Raw genomic sequence first — 15,375 nt, 5'->3', positions numbered from 1 at the left:
TTTTTGAGGACAATTTGTTTGTTATTAGTTTCATCTTTGTATATAGTCTATTCTAAAATTGCTCTGCATACTAATGAACAAACCTGTTTTGTTTTAGTAGTGGAAAAGCCATTTCTTGAACTTGTTATGATCATTTAAAATGAAGTATCAGAATCATGAAATCATACATGAAAATCTTCTAGATTTCACTTTGAAGATATAAAATAGGCACTTCTACGATTTAAAATTTGCATGGCTTCATTAGTATAGAACAACCTCTTCCTCTTTTTAAAACAATTTTTCTCACATGAAAGCATTAGCTGAATTGATATGCAGATTTCCACACTAAACTTTAGTTTCAGTGCATGTAACACCTTGGCCAGTTCTTTACAAGGATATTCCTAGTAATTTATTTAAAATTGAAATTTCTCTTAGTTACAAGGCCTGAATTATGAATCTCATTAGGCCTGTCTTGTCTGGAGTCATGTGAAACATGAAATCCAACTGGCAGTTGGAACTGACAGAGTGTAAGAAGGAAATGCTAATCACATCAAGTTGTGTTGTCTCATTTTACATGTCAAAGTGTGAAGTCTCATTATAAAAAAGGAAGAGAAAGAGCAACATTTAAGTTTATCTTAGTAAAAAAAAATTGAAATAATATTGGAAAACTTCTCTGGGGATTATTGGCAGTATAGCATTTGGATAGCTTAAAATTAGCTTTGATTACTCCAAACTGAATTTTTAATCAGTTTTTAGTAACATATAGCTGTTCTCTGCAATACACATTCTATTCTAGAACTTTGTCCGTTCTAATTTGCTAGAACATTCTGGATAATAATAAAGTTACTCCACTCCCTTGGGAGACATTTACATGTATTATCAGAACTTTATCCTGGGTGGCTCAGTCAGTGTCTGTGTCTGCCTTCCGCTCAGGTTATAATCCTGGGGTGGGTCAGGTCATGACCCTGGCATCCTGAGATCAGGCCCTGCATCAGACTCTCTGCTCAGCAGGGAACCTGCTTCTCCCTCTTCCTCTTCCCTTCCCCCACTCATGTTCTCTCTCTCTCTCCCTCTCTCTCTCTCTCGTGTGTACTCTCTCTCTCTCTCTCAAATAAATAAGTAAATCTTTAAAAAAAAGATTATCTTGATACCTGCCCAAGTTTTAGTTTGTAAGTGGCAAACTTTTCTAAGTCTCCTTAAAATATAAAGGTCTTCGTATCAGAGAAAAGCAAAATAAATCCCACGTGAGATTCTGCTACTACTACGTATACCAGAATGCATAAAATTTTTAAGAAATGTTAAATACTGACAATTATAAGTATTTGTGAGGATGTAGAGCAACTGAAATTCCCATGCAGTATGATGGGGGTATAAATTGATGAAACCATTTTGGAAAATGGTTAGACAGAATTACTAAAACTGAACATATGCATACTATCTTTTCCAGAAATTTCATTTCTATGTATGTGCCCAACAGAGAAGAGTACATATGTCAGCTAAAGTTACAAGAATACTCTAAGCATCTTTATTCATCATAGTCCCTAACTAGAAGTAACCAAAATATCCATTAACAATTGATGGATAAATATGTTATATTCATACAATGTAGAGAATAAAACAAAGCAAAACAAAACAACTTTTGGCAAAAATGTGAATGAATCTCCCAAAATGCTAAATGAAGGAAGCCAGACACTGAAACACACATAATGTATGATTCCATTTATATGTAGTTCAAAAACAGAAAAAACTGACCTATAGTTATTTGAAGTCAGAATAATGTTTATCTCGATGGAGGATGTTAACTGGATGTTCCACATCTTGATCTAGGTGATAATTACATAATTATGCTAATTTATTAAATGAAACAAAGGGCACAATTAAAATTTTTCCACTTTATATATATAATACCTCAATTAAAAAGTTTAAATGATATTTTATATGACTTTGTTATTATTTACATACTGAACTTGAAAGAAGTTGAAAAAATACTTTAAAACTAAACACTTCTTTTCTTTAAAGATTTTATTTATTTATTTGAGAGAGAGAGAGCATGCAGGAACAGAGAGAGGTGCAAAGGGAGAGGAGGAAACAGACTCCCCACTGAGTGTAGAGCCCCATGCAGGGATCGATCCCAGGGCCCTGAGATCATGACCTAAGTCAAAGTCAGGTGCTTAACTGACTGAGCCACCCAGGTGCCCCTAAAACTAAATACTGGTGTAGGGGAAACTTGGGGAAAGTATTTGTAAATTTTAATCGTTAACTTTCTTTTTTATGTTGGAAATTTTATTTTTTCCCCCTTACTAGGATGCATTTATTAATGTCAGATTTTCTGTTCCCATGTTAATTGGCAAGGAAGTAATATGTTGTTAACTAATAATTAAACTGTACTCCCCAAAATAAGTAGTTACTCTGAGAGATTCAGTTTAGTAAATGTCTGTCACACTAAAATTTAAGCTTGTCCATCTTCTTATGTTCTACCCAAGTATTTTATATGAAAATTATTAGATGTTTCTTTTTTTTTAATTCAGTCTCTAAGCTTCTTTGAATTGGTAACAGATGCAGATTTTTATGGATAAGTATTTCTTTTGAACAAAATTCTGGATATATCTCACCTGACCTCTTGTATTTTTTAAGCATCTTATATTTGTGTTGAATACAAAAAATAATGTAGTAATGGGTTGATTTAGAAGAATTATTTCCATGCCAAATAATTATTTATTCACAGTTATTAAAGATAGAGGTATTAACTAAAGATCATTCCCACTTGGAACTACATGGTACATTCAGTTATTTAATTATCTGGGATGTTTGAGGATTGTGTCATTCCATAGGCCCCTTCATCCCCAACAAATACTGTGTATTTGTACTTCTGGTCAGAATGACTTCATGTATGAACAAAACCTTAAGTTATGTTCCATATACTTTTTTCCTTCCCTCTCTTGAATAGAGTTAGTCTGCTAGAAAATATTATCAGGTAAGTAGAAAAATTTCAAAGCTGCCGGTCTTTGGTCAAACACAATCCCTTCCCATGACAAGGTCTTTAAAAAGTTTATTAGTGATTGCAGTCCTACTTGGCGAGACCAAATTCAAATCCACTGGAGAATAAGAGAAGAACTAATTCGTTTCTTTCAGACCTTAGAAAACTCTTTGGGGGTGCCTGGGTGGCTCAGTTGGTTAAGCGACTGCCTTCGGCTCAGGTCATGATCCTGGGGTCCCAAGATCGAGTCCCGCATCAGGCTCCCTGCTCAGTGGGGAGTCTGCTTCTCCGTCTGACCTTCCCCCCTCTCCTACTCTCTCTCTCTCATTCTCTCTCTCAAATAAATAAAATCTTTAAAAAAAAACTCTTTGGGATCTAGGATTCTACGGAGTTTTGCTCATGACTACAAGTCATTGTCATGTTATTTTATACCTGTACCCATAGGGCTGAACCAAAAATCAATTGGCTCATGGAGGTAAGGAGGTAGTTCTAGTAATAAACTTTGTGTAAGTATATATCACATTCCTGTTTAATTTCTTTTTCCTCGAGTTTATTACATTATGAATTAATTATAAATGGGGTAAAAAAGACAGGGAGCAGGAGAAAAGTGCTTAAGAGTTTGGACTTCAGGTGAAAATGTCCAAATTTGGGGCACCCGGGTGGCTCAGTCATTAAGCATCTGCCTTCGGCTCAGGTCATGATTCCAGGGTCCTGGGTTCGAGTCCCACATTGGGTTTCTTGCTCCGCGGGAAGCCTGCTTCTCTCTCTCCCACTCCCCCTGTTTGTGTTCCCTCTCTCACTGTGTCTCTCTCTGTCAAATAAAGAAATAAAATCTTAAAAAAGAAAAAAAGAAAGAAAATATCCAAATTTTACATCTAGCTCTGGTACCTGCTGGTCATGTCCCCTTGATCAGGTTTCTTATCCTCTCTCTCTCTCTCAGTTTCTAAATCTGAAATAGTTACACCCACCCCATAGTGTCCAAGTTATTAAATGAATTTATGTTTATAAATTTGTAAGAGAACTTTTTGGCACTATACATGCTTTATTAAATAAAATAAAAAATAAAACCTCAAAAGAAAGTAAGAGGGAAAAATAACTCATAGCCCCACCACTGACACAGCCTTTAACTTTGTTAATATGTTCTTTTCTGTCATTGCTGCTTGCTTTATAAGACTTATATGCACACGGATCTGCGTGTATTATACTACATTTTCTGAGATACTTTGTCCATGTTGTATATGTATATCCTGCTTCTTTTCCATAGCTCATGCTGTCTCTTCACTTGTAATGTTTGTTCTCATCTTCACATGTCCAAAGTCCAGCCAGCCTTGAAGGTTTTACTCAAATACATTGACACCTTCTCCCATTACTCTCTAAAAGAGGATGTTAATTTCCTCCTCTGAAATTATGAAGCATGTTGTTCCTTTATAACATTTAAGTGCTGTCTTGTAGCTTCTTGAATATGGCACGTCATCTCCTAGACTGTAGGTCTGGAATTGTGTAAATCTATACTCTGTATATTGAGAACAATTCCTTGCACATAGTTGATAGTATTTATGTCTGCATTATAGGATGTGGGTGATTTAAATTTTATTTTTTTTGGAAAAATGTCTACAATTTCAACATATCACCTTTATAATTGTAAAAGCTTAATATTACAACAATGTAAATGCCTATATAAAAATAAGATTGTGTTAGCTTAGATATATAAGACGTGTACCATCATATTTGAATGTTTAACACTAAGTTAAACAGATATAAATAATCTAGATAAATTTGTCTTCTGGCTTTTAGCATATTGATCTTAGACTCACTGGAATGAGGCAGCCTATAAGATAGTGTCCTCTCTTATCCTAAATACAATAACTAATTTTTAATAAAAACTGGAATGTTCAGCTTGGAGAAATTAAAAAAATAATTTTCAATAAGAAATCTTAAAAGAACTACTAAATATTTTCCATATAGAACTTTTAATTTTGAAAGCAAAATGTAGTTTTAACTTGCTTTAAATGTGAGAAAGCAAAAAGTATGTAGAGGGAAATTAAGAAATACCTATAGGGAGCTGAAAAGGAAGTTGGTGAGATATAGCTTTAGAATATTTTTTAAATGATTCATTTTTAAAATGGTTTTCAGAGTGGTGCACTTAAAAGAGAATGAATAATACGTATTTTGTTGAGAAAAAAATTTGTTAGTTCAAGAAAGCAATTGGAAGTGAGCTTAACTGATCTTCCAGAATTTGTTTTCAAGAAATTATTATATTAAGTATAATCATCTTGTGGAGTTAAGCAACCTTGAGTCACCATTAGTGTGTTCTTCAAATACATATTTTACACCTTTTCTCAGGGGGTCTTTCTTCAAGCCCTATAAGAGGGCTTTGTTTACTTGAAGAATTCCTTGATCTTTAGCAAAGTTTCTTCTATTTCTATAGCTCTTCTTAGAATAAAATTTTCTTATGGTTTACTTGACTGGGCTGAATTTATCTTTATTGGTGAGGGATTTCTCTTAATAATTGCCCCAGAAAAAATTGTTGAAAGAAAATACATTTGTTATGTATCTCTGAAAGAAACAACTCTACAGTAATAAAATGGAAACAAAGGAGTTTGCTCAATGAAGAATATCTATTGACATGTGTCATTTGGCATTAAAGGGGAGAGTTAATTACTCTTTGTGACCTTGCTTTATTTAGTTGAAATATCTATCAAATGTAGTTATGCAAATACATTAGAGAGATACATTTGAAATTCAAATGTTATAAAATCAAACACCACTAATTCAACATCCAAGTCATGAATTGCTCACAGAATTGCAAATTACCATAGTTGTATGTGAGTAACAGATGGATGAATTGAATTTATTCAACAGTCTTTCTGTATGTTATGGGAAGCCTGACTGCCAGAGATGTTTTGATAAAGTATAGCAGGTCAGTAATTCGGTATATAATAGCCAAAGAAAACTTATTTTTTGTTGAATACATAAGATTGGTCTAAAACGAAAAACAAAACAAAACAAAACAACGACCCTGTGTTTTTGTTGTTTTGTTCTATTTTTATGGTGTGGGAGACACCAAAGCACCTAAGTGCTCAAGATTCCTGAGAACTTTTTCCCAACTGAAAAGTATATTAAAAGCATATTTAAAGAATAAAAGGAACAGTCACTTTTTCCTCCAAAAATTTAATCCTGGTTTTTCTGAGAATTAAGCTGTTCTGATAAATCATAAATTGATTTTTTTTCTTTATCATGATATCACCTTTATATCTTTTTTCATTCAACACAGCTGTGATATTCCAAAAACAAAAACAAAACAAACAAAAAACCCAGAACCATTGAAGAGAATTCCCAAAGTATGTTCTTACTATTTCTTATCTAATTAAAGATAATTACATTGTCGTACTTTGTGCTCTTACAACTCTGAGTCATCATGAGACAGTTGTAGTAATGGTCAGATTGTTTATGAACACCAGCATCCATGACGATTCCTCTTTTTCTTAGAAGCCACCACACATTGCCCTTGAATTGAACACAAAAATACAAAATGATTATACATTTCTAAATCTACATACTTTCTTTTAAGCTGATGATTTAAATCAGCCTAACATAGGCTCGTAAACGTCTTAAGTCTGATGCCTTGAGAAGATTTTTAGTTTTCTCTTTAGGCAACATTATACTTAAGCTACTCCAAATGAATGAGGGTCTTCTTAATTTCCAAACATATACAGGATAACTAGATTCTGTGACAATTCATAGTATCAGATGTGGTTTAAGAACATTTCCATCAGGCTGTGTTTTCTTCTTCTCATTTGTATTTCATACTCAGTATTTTAAACTGATATAGCTTAAGTTTGCTCTACTTAGAAACAAAGACATTTGCTATCAGTTCTGTTGGAGAAAAGTGCTTTGATATAATTCAAGATTTGAACATGATAAACCTTTTCAAATTGTATGTCTTTTAAGTTTTGACATTATTAAAACTTTACAGGGTTTTTTTATTATTATTATTTTCTAAATTATAGCCAGTTAGGTATCTTTTGGTTGAATCCTTTTTACTTTTTATGAGCTTCTATTTATAAGGTGTTACACTGTTCAGATGGCACTTCTTAAGAATCTGTTTAGTCCTGGAAATTTAACCCTAAAACAGAGGCACGGTTATCCTTCAGATTTATTTTTGCAAGAAGATTCAGTATTTCACTCAACATATTTCAAATTTGAAGCTGTGGCAAAAATGCTTCCAAGCTCCTGATCCTTCTATTCTGTCAGCCCATCTTTTGTCTCCAGGACCCCAGGCAGTGCAGGTGAGCTCAGAAGTTGAGATCGTGGATCATACTGAGAGCATAATTCCCGGGACCATACTGAAGGAGGCACATTCCCGGGGGAACATTCCCGGGACCATACTGAAGGAGGCACACAGGAGCCACATAACATAGGCCTGGCGATCTACCTTCAGAGAACTGGCAAGCTCTATAGGACAACACTACCATTGTTCAAGAATCTGCAAAGTATAGAGTGAGTAAGGCAAAGTATGGTAGGCTTATAAAAAACTAATGACATATGAATCATTGGAAGTGAAAGTAAAGGGTAAAACCAACAGGAAAAAGGACCAGGAAGCAGCATCAAGGTTCAACAATACTAAGCCTAGCATATCCTTGACCAATCAGGGGAGTTCATCCCTGACCAATCCTGAGAGTTTTCATACAACTAATTCTTGCAAGAAGGTGAACAAATGGATCTCCTGGTACTCCTTACACATGAACAGCCTTAAGCCCATGTTTCTAGCTGGACCAGAGTGTTTATGGTGGTGAAAGAAAGCAGATCTTGACCTTACACCATTTCTAATTATACTATCTATCATTTCTTAACTGATCTGGGAGCAACAAAATGGTTCTGACTTTTGAATAACATCTCTGTGCCAGATCCTACACATGTGATTATCTCATTTTAATTTAATCCTTCTAAGAATCTTTCTAAGAAGTTTATGAATTATTAGTCATAATCCTCATTTTGAAGGCATAGATATGCACTTATGAAGATTTAATTACTTACCAAGATCACACCCTAGTGAGGAGTAGAAGTTGGATTCAAATCAGTTTGTGCTCTTTTTCTTCGTGACACATATGTTTTTCTGCATATTGCTAGATCTAATGTCATATACTTCCTATTAAATGCCATTAAAATGGAGGAGCCCTTAAGACATAGTGCTAAAATCAACTTTCTAGCTCAAGGTACTTGTTAAAATATCTCTGGATATTTTCAGTTATTAAAACAATTTAATAAGCTCTTTTGAAAATAAATGCATTGATAGAATTTATGTTCCTATTATATACAGTTCCTTAGACTGGGCTATATAATTGGGTGTAATGACAGGAAAAAATGGAAGTCCTTTAAAATGTATCTTTTTAAAATTGAAAAAATCAACTTGTTTATTTCTAATTATAAATAATTTCTATTCATTGTACAGAGTGGATAAAATAAAATATAGAGAAAGAAACATACACATAAACTTTCCAATTCAAGATGTTGTCATTTTTATATCCTTCCCAGTCGTGTAGGTAGAATATTGATCTTTCGGTTAATTTGTAATTTTTAGTAAAATATTTTAGATATTTCATATTTTACTTCCTTTTTATGAATTATTTATTCACATCCACTTTCCTATTGTGTTGTTACCCTTATCTTTCTTGAAGGACTTCTCCTCCTGTCTCACAAACTCTGGCCAGCTCTAACATCATCCTTCAGTATTTTCACGACAGATTTTAAGCAAATGAAAAATGTTCTGACATTTGCTGTTCAAATGAAATTCAAATCATAATAGCATTTTTGAGTCAATGGTAACACTCTAGATTCCTGCTCATGATTTTAAGAAATCAGTATCATCTCATGGATCGTGTGTCAATATAATTCCTTAAGTGAAAAAGAAACAGCATTTTGCTTCAGAAATGTTTATGGACTTACAACAGCATATCTGCCTATGGGGGAATAAAACCAAACTCATGTCAGAAACAAATTAATTTCTCAGAGGTTCATACTGCAGGAGAAAATACTATTTTTTTAAAGATTTTTTATTTATTTATTTGACAGAGAGAGAGAGTACAAACGGGGAGCGGCAAGCAGAGGGAGAGGGAGAACAGACTTCCCACTGAACAGGGAGCCCAATGTGGGTCTCGATCCCAGGACCCTGAGATCACGACCTGAGCTGAAGGCAGGCTGTTAACCGACTGAGCCACCCAGGTGCCCCAGAAAAGAACATTTATTAAGACCAAATTGTTAACAAACATCCATACATAAATTCCACACTGATGGGAAAACACATATAAATTGAGGCAGAAAGTATTTAATTTTCTCACAGAGCTTATCTTGAATAGATAATGCATTTATCTTTTGTTCCTCACTACTGATTTCTAATCAATTAATTCTCAATCAATCCACACATTAGAAAAAATAAACACATAATAAATAAGTAAACAAACAAATAGGAAATAAAATGACTTTTAGGTATAAACTTTTTTATTGCCAGAAAGAGGGAAATGTTACAAATATTTTAATGGACAAAATCATCATAATTATGAAGAAAAGTTGTCTGTTCCTGAAGATACACTTTTTTCCCATCACTTAATATTTATTGCCATACCACCTCCCCCAAATCAAACATGCTAGATTTCTACAACCATCTCACCTTTTGGCCCCCTTTCCTAACACTTGTCTAGTTCATTACAAGTGTCTTCATATATTTCTTCACCTAACCTTGTGTTCTTTTAGAATATCGACATGCCTGACAAAACTCTTGTATCTAAAATATACAAAGAACTCTAAAAAGTCTACAATATGAAAATGAATGACCTGGTTTAAAAATGGGCCAAAGAAGATACATAGATGGCAAGTAATTATATGAAAAGATTTTCAACATCAAAAATTACAAATTAAAACAACAAAATATCACTATGCACCTATCAAAGTGGCCCAAATCCTGACAGTACCAACACTGACAATATCAAATACTGAGGAGGATGTAGAACATCAGGGATTCTCATTCATGACTTTGGGGATGCAAAATGGTACAGCCACTTTGGGAACAGTCCAGCAGTTTCTTATAAAACTAAACATACTCTTAGCATATGACCCAGCGATTGTGCTCCTTGGTCTTTATGCAAAGGAGTTGAAAACATATGTACACACAAAATCATCTATTTTATTATAGCAGCTTTATTCCTAATTGCCAAAGCTTGGAAGCAACCAGGATGTCCTTCACTAGGTGAATAGATAAGTAAACTATCGCACACTCAGACAATGGGATAGTATTATGTGCTATCAAACAAAAAAATTCGCTCTCAAGTCATGAAAAGATATGGAAAAACTTCAAATGCATACTACTAAGTAAAAGAAGCTAATCTGAGAAGGCTCCACATGTATGATTCTAACAAAAGGACATTCTGGAAAAGGCAAAACTGTGGAGACAAACGAAAGGATCACTGGTTGCAGGGATTATCAGGGAAGGATGGAATGGAGGAATTAGTGAAGTGTAGAGGATTTTTAAGGCAGTGAAAGTATTTTATATGATAGTGTAATGGTGAGCGCATGTCGTTACACATTTGTCAAAATACAGAATGTGTAACACCAAGAGTGAACACTAATATCAGTTATGGACTTTGGGTGATAATCATGTGTCAATGCAGGTTCATCAGTTGTAACAAAGGTACCACTCTGGTGGGGGACTTTGACAGTAGCGGAGGGAGTGTGTGCATGTGGGGTCAGGGAGGATATGGGGAATCTTTACTTTCTGATCCATTTTGCTGCGAACCAAAAATTTCTTTATAAAATACAGTCTATGAAAAGGAATAATTCTGGAAATTACCTTTAGCATGACTTCTCTGATAGTGCCATAGAGAATTTAACACGCTTTGTAGTACCTGGGCCTATTAAGATCATTTCTGTGACTTGTGGGACCATCACAGAAACAGTGAGCGTACTTCTGGCCATTTGGAGCCATATCTTCAGAACTGCCTTTTCTCTTCATTCCTGTTACTTGCACTCTGCTCTCATGCCTTCACACACCTGTGCACCTGCTCCTTGTCTTATCTCAGATTCTGGCCTGTTATGGTTCTTAAATGACTTCTATTGAGCTAGAATGGGATAACTCCCAATTTTAGTGCCAGTTTTCCTTACTTGGTACCTCAAGTAGGGTAAAGTAGGTCACTGACTCTGAGACAAATGCAGTAGGGCCTAGAGCAGTTTATGGGGGTTCACTTTTGAAAGATTGTGGTTTAGCTCATAGTTACATGTACCTGTACATATATTTTCCAGAGATGTGTATAATCTTGCCTGGCCCTGGCATTCAGTCAGGAGCTGAGCTCTGAGCTCCATGGCCTTTCTGAGAGGCAGTTTACAATAGATTCAAATCAGCTTCTTACTGAGTTCAGTGGTAGAAGAATTAATTTCCGTACTTCATAAACCACCCAGTGGGGTACTAGAATTAAATACTCTATGCCCAGGTTTTTAAAGCAAGTTTTGGGGTCAAACCATTGGCCAAATAGGAAATTAAATAAAGGTCTCTCAGAGCTAGGGCAGCACTAACTCTACCAACTGACTATTTAGGGGTCCCATAACTGTTCTACAAACAATCCCTAATTTTAACAACTATGGTTCAATAAACTATGTATTTTTTATTAATAGACTTTTACAGTTTTAGATTTATAGAAAAATTGAGCAGATAGTACAGAAGGTTTCCATATAACCCCCAATAGCATCCCCTGTTATTAAAATCATACTACATTCATGTGGTATGCTTATTATAATTAATGAACCTTTATTGATACATTATTAGTAACTGAAGTCCATAGTTTATTTGTTACTTTTTAATCTAATGTCCTTTTTCTGTTCTAGGATCTCATTCAGGTTACCACATTACATTTAGTTGTCATTTCCTTAGGCTTCCCCTAGTTGTTACAGTTTTTCAGGCGTTCCTCGTTTTAGATGACTTTGACAATTTTGAGGTAGGATGCTCCTCTATTCAAATTTTCCCTGATATTTTTCTCATAGTTAAACTGAGATTATGGGTTTGGGGGAGGAAAAGTGAAGTGATAAAGTTCCATTTCTTCACATCATATCAAGGAAACATCTGTTACCTTTTTTTTTTCCTTTTTTTTTTGTCAAAACTACCTATGAATTTTCTTAATTTCTTTTTTCTCCTCTTGACCCCCCTTCCAATCTTGCCCTCTCTTATTTCAGTCTTAACATAAAAGCAAAATGTACTTTCTGTTCTTTTTTTTAAAAGATTTTATTTATTTTTTGAGAGGGAGAGAGCATTCACATGCAAGCAGGGGGAGGGTCAGAGGCAGAGAGAGAATCTCAAGGAGACCAACGTGGGTTCCCCTCGGGGCTCAATCTTATGACCCTGAGATCATGACCTTAGCCAAAATCAAGAGTCCGATACTTAACCAACTGAGCCACCTAGGCACCCTTCCTTTCTGTTCTTTAAATAAAACAAAGTGTGTACCTGTTAAAACACCCTCTTTCCCCTAATACATTTTTTTACTCTGAGAATAAAATATACAAAGACCTCACCTTGTTTTGTAATGCCCCTGCCTATCTTTCCAACCTTATTTTGGCTACTTCCTGCCCCACTTTGCCGCATCCATGCTCTTCCTAGAACACACCAGCTCCAACTATTCAACACAGACATTATGCAATAGTAGCTGAAAGACTCACTAATAATACCTGGTGTGCAGTCAGTCCCTAAGTAACGGCAGATGCTTACTTGAGACAAAAATGACAGAAGCAGTGTAGCCAAAATGGAGTCTGAGATATGTCTACATCCAAGATCTGTTAGGTTTGTATTATCTAGGGGCTTTTCTCATTATTCCTTTATCTTCCCCCAAAATCTTAGATATTCTTACCCACTAAAACTTTAGAAATTTATAGAAACTAAAAAACTTTAAACTTAGAAACTTAGAAACTTCAGAAACTTATCAGTCTCTCACCAAAATAAACACCACTGCTATTTGATTGATTGTACTTATAAAGTAATTAGGAGTATTTGATATTTTTTATTGTATTTGCCAAATGGTCTATATTTAATTCCCTTACTACAAAAAAAAAACCTTTTTTTTGTAGTAAGGGAATTAAATATAGACCCAACCCAGCTTTCTGATTTATCAATTTTACTTGTATTGTTTTTTCTAAAAATAAAGTATTATTTCTCTTTATAACTTACTAATTTTGCTTTCTATCTTTAATCTTTCTTTTCTCATAACTTCTTTAGACTTGTTCCTAGTTTTTGAAACTATTTATATTCATTCTTGTATGTTTAAAAATAAAAACTTTTAAAAAGATAAATTTGCCTCTAAATATAGTCTGACCACTTTCCATACCTTTTTTTTAAATTTCTTTTTAGATTTTATCTATTTGTTTGAGAGAGAGACAGAGACAGAGACAGTGAGAGAGAGCACAAGTGGGGAGGAGAGGCAGAAGCAGGCTCCCCGCAGAGCAAGGAGCCTGACATGGGGCTCGATCCCGTGACCCTGGGACCATGACCCGAGTTGAAGGCAGACACCCAACCGACTGAACCACCAAGGCGCCCTCCGTTTTAATTTGTTTGGATATCATAATTTTTTAAAAATCTGTATTTTTAAATTTTGCTTTCTCTTCAACCAAACATATTTTTAAGAAAAAGTCTTCTTTCCCCCCACCCAAGATTTATTTATTTAATTTAGGGAGAGAGGGGAGAGAAAGAGTGAGGGGAGGGGCAGAAGGAAAGGGAAAGAGAGAATCTCAAGCTGACCCGAGGGGCCCAACAAGGGGCTTGATCTCATGACCCCGAGATCATGACCTGAGCCAAAATCAAGAGTCAGTCATTTAACTGAGCCACCCAGGTGCCCTATGTAAGTTTCTATTTTTATTATATCGCTAAAGCTATTACATTTTTATAATTTCTGATTTGGGGAATATTTTCAAGCATTTGTAATAACTTAATATCTGAATGATTTTTTAAATAAATATTTGGCATGTGTTTGAAATGTACTCCTAATAAGGTACAAAACTCATTTTTTTTTCTGAATTTAATTTTAATCATCATAAAACCATATACTCTATTCTTTTCACTTTGTGGTTATTTTTTTTCCCCAATATTGGGAAAGTAGCCATGTTTTTTAATTTCATACCCTAACAATTGTAATTTTGTAAATATTTCCTCTTATAACTCACAGTTTTATTGTAAATATGTATTTAATAGTCTGTAGGAAGACGATTTAAGTTTTATGACGATGTACAGGTATTCTTTTTCTCTCACATGTTTTCTGAAAACATTTGTCAAACAGTTTCTTTCCCAGAGAGCTTATAAACCCTTAGCTTACAGTAAGGAAAAATTACATTGGAAAGTCTATTTTTATAAAAGATTTTCATAATTATATTTATTGTGAAAAAAATGTTACTTTCATGAAATGATATTTTACTAAGAATTTGATCACAATGTCTGTAAAACAAAAGAAAATTAGTCCATAGTTAACATTTTAGATGCTGTTGAAGGATCCTGTAAAAAGTCACTTTTATTTATTTACTATTTTTAAAAGATTTATTTATTATTTTAGAGAGAGAGAGAGAGCATGAGCAGGAGGGGCAGAAGGAGAGAGAGAGAGACTCTCAAACAGACTCCATGCCGAGCAGGAAGCCCAATTCAGGGCTCAGTCTCACGACCCTGAGATCATGACCTGAGCCAAAACCAAGAGGTGGACACTTTAACTGACTGAGCCAACCCAGGCTCCCTGAAAAGTCACTTTTATTTATTTATTTATTTTTTATTTTTTTAAAAATATTTAATTTATTTGACAGAGAGACAGCTTGAGAGGGAACACAAGCAGGGGGAAGTGGGAGAGGAAGAAGCAGGCTTCCCGCGGAGCAGGGAGCCCGATGTGGGGCTGGATCCCAGGACCCTGGGATCCTGACCTGAGCTGATGGCAGACGCTTAATGACTGAGCCACCCAGGCGCCCCGAAAAGTCACTTTTAAATTGACTTTTTCATAAGTTTGTTGTCTTTTCTCTCCTAAATGGGAAGAGAATGAAAATTCTACATACTATGTAAATTATGTAAAACTTGAATAACTATAAAAATATTATTTATTTCTATAACTACACAAAGAAAAAAATCAAAGAATGGAGATCCCTGTGCTGCCAGTTGCAGATATTACTCTTGTCTGCTTTAATAGCTGTCACCTGTTCTGCAAATGTTAAAAAAACCGGGGGGATGAAAGGCAAGAGTCCAATCAATTAAACTTTATTGATGTCCAGGGTATGCTGGATTTGTGCACTTAGACTGTAGTGACAGTTACAATAAGTGATGGTAAGAAATGTCAAGAAGAACAATGGAGCACCAGGGTCCAGAAACCAGTAAAATCGGTGTTATGACAGCTTCATGTGTCTAATACAAGTGTGGCCAT

At 34.7% G+C, this 15,375-nt stretch overlaps 1 protein-coding gene across 2 annotated transcripts in view; it reads left to right on the top strand.

The window, feature by feature from the left end:
• Positions 1-15,375, top strand: part of MARCHF1 (membrane associated ring-CH-type finger 1) — an 848,690-nt gene that overhangs the window by 444,859 nt on the left and 388,456 nt on the right. The gene's annotated exons all lie outside the window — the stretch shown is intronic.

Source organism: Zalophus californianus, chromosome 2 (assembly GCF_009762305.2).
Source record: "Zalophus californianus isolate mZalCal1 chromosome 2, mZalCal1.pri.v2, whole genome shotgun sequence".
Classification (NCBI taxonomy): Eukaryota; Metazoa; Chordata; class Mammalia; order Carnivora; family Otariidae; genus Zalophus; species Zalophus californianus.
Note: the sequence above shows the minus strand (reverse complement) of the source record. Positions and strands in the feature narration are given on the sequence as shown.